The sequence below is a fragment of the Pteropus vampyrus genome, unplaced genomic scaffold, assembly GCF_000151845.1.
Source record: "Pteropus vampyrus isolate Shadow unplaced genomic scaffold, Pvam_2.0 Scaffold46, whole genome shotgun sequence".
NCBI lineage: Eukaryota > Metazoa > Chordata > Mammalia > Chiroptera > Pteropodidae > Pteropus > Pteropus vampyrus.
The window spans coordinates 281,831-288,713 of NW_011888827.1; the positions used below are offsets into that span (position 1 = coordinate 281,831).

Consider the following 6,883-nt stretch of genomic DNA (forward strand, 5'->3'; position numbering starts at 1 on the left):
TATTATCTCCCCAACGTGCTGTGCTTATTTGCATCCTCCCATGCCTTGTCTCATTCCTTCCCCACGTCCTTATTTTTCAACTCCTTGAAAGTCAAACTTTCCCATTAAGACTTTCTTCTATCAACCAACGTCCACAAGCTTGTCCTGTCTATGCACACTTCGTCTCTTAAGCCTCAGCTCCCCGTCACGATGTTATTTCATATAATTAACTTTTCATGTATATGTTTTGCCATCTGAACTGGATTGTGAATTTCTTGAAGACAAAGCTTCATTCATTCATTCATTCATGCATGCATGCATTTGTGCAGCAGACATTTATTCGGTGTCTTCTATTCGTGTGGCACTGAGCCTGGCGCTGGGTTTGGGCCCCCTCTACACCTGGGCCAATTCTACACACAGAGAACATATTCGATGAACATTAAATGAATGAATGAATGAATGAATGAGTGAGTGAATGAATGAATGAATTTGGGCTAAATCAAGCCATTTCAGGAGCGCTTGAGAACCTCTGAAATGAATGCACAGCCACGGTTTCTCCAGGATTCTGGAGCCAAAGCACAACATCGAGGCAACATGGTGCTTAAAATGTAACCTTCTGGAAAGGCTCAGTAAGTCGCAAGCAACAGTTTCTTCCCATATCCAGGGATGTGGATGCTTTCTGCTGACTCTGCAGGACTCATGGCAGGTTCCTGGCTTTGCTGGCTCTCCTTGGCATTTCCTTTCTCGGGGATGGCCGAGTGAGAACGGGATCAAAGTCCACCCTTTCATCAGAGCTCGTAACCTACAGCGGGGAAAGAAAAAGAAAACACCAGTCCTTCCTACGCAGCAGAGCTTTCGCGCGTTCTTGCCCCTCAGGGCCAGCAGCTAAACTGATGTTTGCTGTGACAGTGTCCTTCCTAAGAAGCCCACCCCTGGGAATGGGGGATGGTGGGGAGTGGCGTCTATGTGGGCAGTGGGTCGAGTTCGCACACCATTGGGTGGGCCCAGGAACCGGGTGCTGGGTGCACGTGGCTTTTAGAGATTGCTGTGAAAGCCCCCGCCTGTTTATCTTGGCTCCGTGAGCTGGCCAGGCCATTTGCTTGGTTTCCTCGGTCTTACATCTTGGTTTGGGTCAGGCTCTGCTGCTCTGGCTACACTGGTCCTTCAAAGGAGAGGGAACATAGCTCCAGAGACTTACGGGAGGTGGCAAGGCTAAGTAAGCTCTGAAAGCCACATCCCGGAGGCTTGGGGACTGGCCTCATCGCCCAGGATTCCGTTCTCTGCTGCAAACCCGTGCTGGCTCCGCTCAGAAGGCCCCACAGTCTGCTGTTTTTCCTTCCACCTCCTGCTCTCTCCTGCCAGTACAAATAAGAGAGAGAACCAACTCTGGTGCTGGACTTCCCTCTCGTTACCTTCGTGTGTGCTGGAAGAGGCTGCGTGTATGCATTTCAGCGTATCCTTCACACCTTAGGCTTGATTTCTCTTGATTTTTTTGCAGAAGTCCCCTGCAGAGGTCCTGCACTACTACCTTCAAAACACACTGTAACACTGTTTGATCGGGACCACTGACTACATATTCCATGCTGGAATAAGGGAAAAGTTATCTTTTACTCATTAGAAGATGGATCCATGGGAATATATGGTCAGCTACCTTTTATAATTTTATCGCGATAAAATAGTATATTATAAAATTTCTCACCTTAACCATTTAAACTGTACAATTCAGTGGCATTTAGTACATTCACAAGGTCGTGCAGCCATTCCCATGATTTAGTCCCAGAACACATTAATCACCCCTCAAAGAAGCTCGTACCCATCAGCAGTCACCCCACAGCCTCTCTCCCAACTCCTGGCGACCACTAATCGGCTTTCTGTCTCTACGAATTTCCCGATTCTGGATATTTCATATCAATGGAATCCGACAATATGTAGCCTTCACATCTGGCTCCCCTCCCTCAGCACAGTGTTCCCAGGGTTTATCCGTGTCGCCACATGCATCGGAATTTAATGGCTCAAGAATTGTCCTGTGTTTGGGGGTCGAAGTTATTTTCCTTCACTTGAACCTCTATTCCTACCCCCGCCTTCGCTCCGGTTCAAGACCTTCCGAGGTCTTGACTCATCAGACTTTGATTCCTCCTGCCCTGGTCCCCTGCAGTCTGTCCAGCAGCCCTGAGAACCGCCTGCACCAGGGTCCCCCGAAGGGCTGGTTGAAATGGCAGCTTCCCAGCCCCACTGCGCGTCTGCTAAGCCAGGCTCTCGGGACAGAGCTAGGGAACCTGCATTCCAGACCAGCTCCCCGGACTCTGACGTGCATGCCTGTGAGCGCCAGGGCAGTGACACGGGGCTGACACACTCCTCAAACCCCAGCCCTAGGACTTCTTAGTCAACTCTCTGTGCTGGCTTTTATCTCTGTCTACAACGCCCTCAAAGCTGCATCTCCTATAATTCCCAAAATCTTCCTCGACGCTTGGCCAGAAATCATTGTTAAACAAAAATTTTAACTTCCAGGACTGAATGTCTTTATTTATTTATTTGTTTGTTTATTATGTTTTGGAATATTTATTTATTTATTATTATTTTTTTTTTTTAGGTAAGGCAACCCTTGGTTGACCTCACAGACTGCAAGGACCTTGTCAGTTTACAATCCCTTATTTTTTTATTTTTTACGCCTACAGCACCTGGTCTTCCTAGGCAGTCTCCCATCCAAGTACTAACCAGGCCCGACCCTGCTTAGCTTCCAAGATCAGAGGGGATCGGGCTTGTTCAGGGTGGCATGGCCGTAGAGTTGAACGTCTTTTTAAATGAAAGGGTTTATTAGGCCATTGCTAGGAAAGAAAGAAGACTGGTCTTAGAGCATGGAGTCCAGATCGCCAACGGCAGGTCTAGGTAGGAGAGACAGATGTGTCTGTCCTCCTGGAGTTTTGCAAGTGTTTTTCTACATCAGGTACCGGGAGAAAGATGGAAGCCTTCTGACAGGATTCACATTAGCTGCAGACAGAGGGGAGGGGAGACAGCGAAGCGCAGCTCGTCCTGGGGGAGACGCAGCCGAGCCCACAGCAGTCTGAAACTCTGGGGCGAACTAAACAGGAAGCAGAGGCTCCTGGGGCCAGACAGCGCCTGGCGATGCTCTTTTTAGAGAATCTCAGAAATAGCCTCCTGGACGTTAATTTAATAATTCCAGCATTCACTCATGGGTGTGAGCAGTCTTTTGTTGGTTTTGCACTGCGGTCGTTAACAGATTAACCCTTTCTGTCTCTTGCCTCCGTTCTCTGGCCCGCTGTCATTTAATTTAGGACATCTCTGGATTTTCTCCTTGTCACCATCTTTCCCAGACCAGGAGCTCCCTGAAAACAGGGTCTAGCCTTTTCTTTGCATCCCTCGAATAATTTCCATTCTCGGAATAAGGATATTCATGGAGCACTTCCATGCAGGCACTGTCCTAGGCACTTCTAATTAATCAACTAATTTAATCTTCACCGTATAAGCGAAGGCGATGCCATCATCCCCAAGTATCTGGAGGAACCACCTTTCCCAGGAAGTGCCAGTGTCTCTGCTCAGTGACAGACAGAAATTGGCCCCCCACCTGTCTCATGGAAGGGTGCACAAGTGAGTGAATTTGGTGAAAAAGGCTGTCCTAAAGTCATGGGGAATAAAAAAGTGTCAGATGGTGCTGGTCAGATAATCATCATTTTAAAACACTTATTAGTAGCTTCTAAAGAAAATACGTGTCCATGGCAGAGGACCCTCCTCTGTGCCCCCGTGATGCTCCCCCGCGAGTGCCCGGGTGAGGTCCTCTGTGCTTGAGGCTTCCTCCTCGGTGTACGTCTTCACTTCCCGCCTCACTTCGTTACTTTTCTCAGTCGTCCTGCAGTCACATGTGCCATTCACTGTAACAAAGGCAAAGGTAATTCATGTGCTTGAGCTCCACGCGCCACATGGCCCACAGAGCTCCTGTCCAGGGGGGTAGGATGGGCCTCAGCCAAGAGAGTAAAGCTTTGGAGAGAAATTGTAGGTTTCCTTACCATGTAACCAGCAATCCCACTCCCAGGTACCCACCTACCCAGAGGAAATGAAAACAGGGGCACAGGCAGATCCTTGTCCGTCTGTGTTCCTATCCGCAGCATTATGCACAGTAGCCGAAGGTGGAAACAACCTATTGTCCGCCGATAGATGAATGGATGACACAGTGTGGTCCATCCATAGGGCGGAATATTATTCAGCCTTAAAAGGAAGTACTGGGTACATGCTACCGAGTGGGTGAATTTTGGAAATATTACGCTCATTGAAATAAACCAGACACACAAGGACAAATATTGTATGGCTGCACCTTGGCTTCACCTATATGAAATATCTAGAGTAGGTCCATTCATAGACACAGAAAGTAGACTGCAGATGACCAGGGGCTGGTGGGAGGGTGGAACAGGGAGTTACTGCTTGATGGGTACAGAGTTTCTGTTTGAGGCGACGAAAAAAATTAGGTAATAATGGTGATGTTTGCACAGCATCATGGATGTAATTAATGCCACTGAATTGTATATTTAAAATTGTTTAAAAGGGCAAACTTTATGTTACGTATATTTTATCACAATGAAAAACAAACAAACAAACAAGAAAAACCCCAAAAAACTCAGCTTTACTTTTCAACTACTAAAGTAAAACAGAGAACTGTGGATTTGCCAGATTCTGCTGTGGAATCTGGGAGTCTTAGGTCCCCCTTGAATTGGGTCTAGCACGAGCTCCGTTGAGCACATAAGCTGTTTAGTCTCCTGTTTTCCTGCCCCAGCTGCTGTGGGGTGGGTGAAAGTTAGGGTGGAGGGGGGGATTTCTAGCTTTTCTGGATTTCTTTGAAGGGCCCCAGGCGGGGAGTAGCCCGGCAGACGCTCAGCCTAGTCAGCAGGTGTGCCCTCCCATCCAGGGATCAGTGTTCTGGCTGATTGTCCTGTGAGGGCCACTAAAAAGGATGCCCATTTTATTGTCAGAAAGTCCCCAGTAACATTCTGCCTGTGTCCTTCTCGGGCCCCATGGGGTTTCTAACTGGAAACAAGGAGGTATTGAATAAACATGCAGACTCACCCCCAGCCTTGCAGACATTGCCTATGGCGACTCTATAGACCTGGCATGGTTTGGTCTTGCTAATCCCACCAGAGGGGAGGGCAGGGCCCAGGCGGGTGATGGGTCGATGGTTCTCAAATACAACCACTATGCAGAGCATGTGGTTAATAATCTTCAATCGGCTCCAGTTTATTTGCATCTCAAATCAATTTTACTCGCGGAAAGCATCCCCCTATCAATTAAATGCTCTGTCAAAGACTTCTGGGCTGCCCCAAAGCCTCAAGCACCCCAGACTGTCTGAGAAAACCTTAGCACTAGCTTAGCGCTCCTGAAAAGTCATAGGCAGGTGTCTCGTTTACTTTGATTTTCGTTATTAATTTTTTAAACAAGCATGTAGATTTATTATGTGCTGGGCTGTTCCAAGCTCTTTACAAATATTGCTTTATGGAGTCCTCCCAATGATCCCGTGAGGTGGGCTGTGTGACCTGCACAAGCCACTCTGCGGGCGATGCACAGACTGCAAGGATGCGTCCTCGCGGGGCGGGGAGCCCAGTCTTCATGAGGGTCAGCAGCCCGCTCCCCCCGTTCATATGTCATGCAAGGCCTGGGACAGTCCACGAGAGCACAGGCAGGAACAGCCCCGCCCCCTGGCTCTGTGGCGACCTCCCCATCCCCCTGTCGGCCTGCTCTCTGTGGCTTCGGGGGTAACCCAGGGTAAGAGAGAGGGGTCCACCCGCCTCAGGGGCCTCTCCTGGGAATAGATGGCAGAAGGGAGGAGAGATTTTCTGAACAACCACCTCGTCGATACCATAAACGTGAGCGTCGAATCATTTCTAAGTGCAGTGCTGAGGTTCCTGGCAACACCGTTCCTGAGAGCCATTTCCAGAGGTGACCGAAGTGCCATTGTTCGGATCTGAGTCAGGCCTGTGGATTGTCCCCGCGTCAGCTTCCTGGTTTTGATGCTGAACTTCAGTGACGCAAGATGTTATCGTGGGGGCACTGGGTGAAGGCCCTCTCCGCACTGCTGTTGCAACTTCCTGTGGATCTATAATTATTTCGAAGTGAAAAGCTTTTCAAAGTGCCATTGTTTAAGAAGCCAGGGAACTGTCGCTCCTTGCTGCGTGTCTCCCTGTGCTCACTCTCGGGCGGCTGACTTCTATGGGGGGACCTCTCGTCCGTTTCGAGGCCGTGCCTGTCTCTTTCAGAGGCTGAGCCCCCTCTTGGCGCTGGCCCCCTTTCCCCTCGACTGGGGGTTCTCTTTTCTGCTCTGGAGCTCGGACATTTTAAGCTGCTTCTTTGGGAGCCTGCTGCACTTACCCATCAACCTCAGGCGCATTCAGCCCTGAGGCGCCCACCAGCACCCCAGCACTAAGCCTGCCTCCCCCGGCCCCTGCAGCTTCTCCCGCCGCTGGGCGCTTCCCATGAGCTGTCTCATTCAGTTCTCTCAACACCAAGGAAGGAGTTTGACTGGAGGAAGTGGGTGTCCGTGGCGGGGAGGGTGCACCCCGGGTGGAGGGAACCGTGGAGGCGAAGGCTCAGAGGCGGGGACCCCGTGGGCCGGCGTGAACCGGAGCGAGACCAGAGCAGAGAGGCGCGGGGTACACTGAGGTCGGACCCTCCTGCGGAGGGCGGGGGTGTGGCGAGGCATTGGAGACCCAGAGTGACAACGGCCCCGGCCCCGTAGGAAATGTGAGAATGAAGTTCTCGGGTGAAAGTTGCCGTCTTTCTTCGAGCTCTAAACACAGAGGGCTGTCACCTCCGTGGAATATCTCCTCTTTGTGTGGCCAGGCCTCAGGGGGTCATGTGCTGCCCTAACCTTACAGCCTTTCACCACTCGAGGCTCTGGCTCCTC

At 50.3% G+C, this 6,883-nt stretch overlaps 1 pseudogene; it reads right to left on the bottom strand.

The window, feature by feature from the left end:
• Positions 1 to 2,645: 2,645 nt before the first annotated feature.
• On the bottom strand, positions 2,646 to 2,764 carry LOC111739065 (annotated as a pseudogene).
• Positions 2,765 to 6,883: the final 4,119 nt, after the last annotated feature.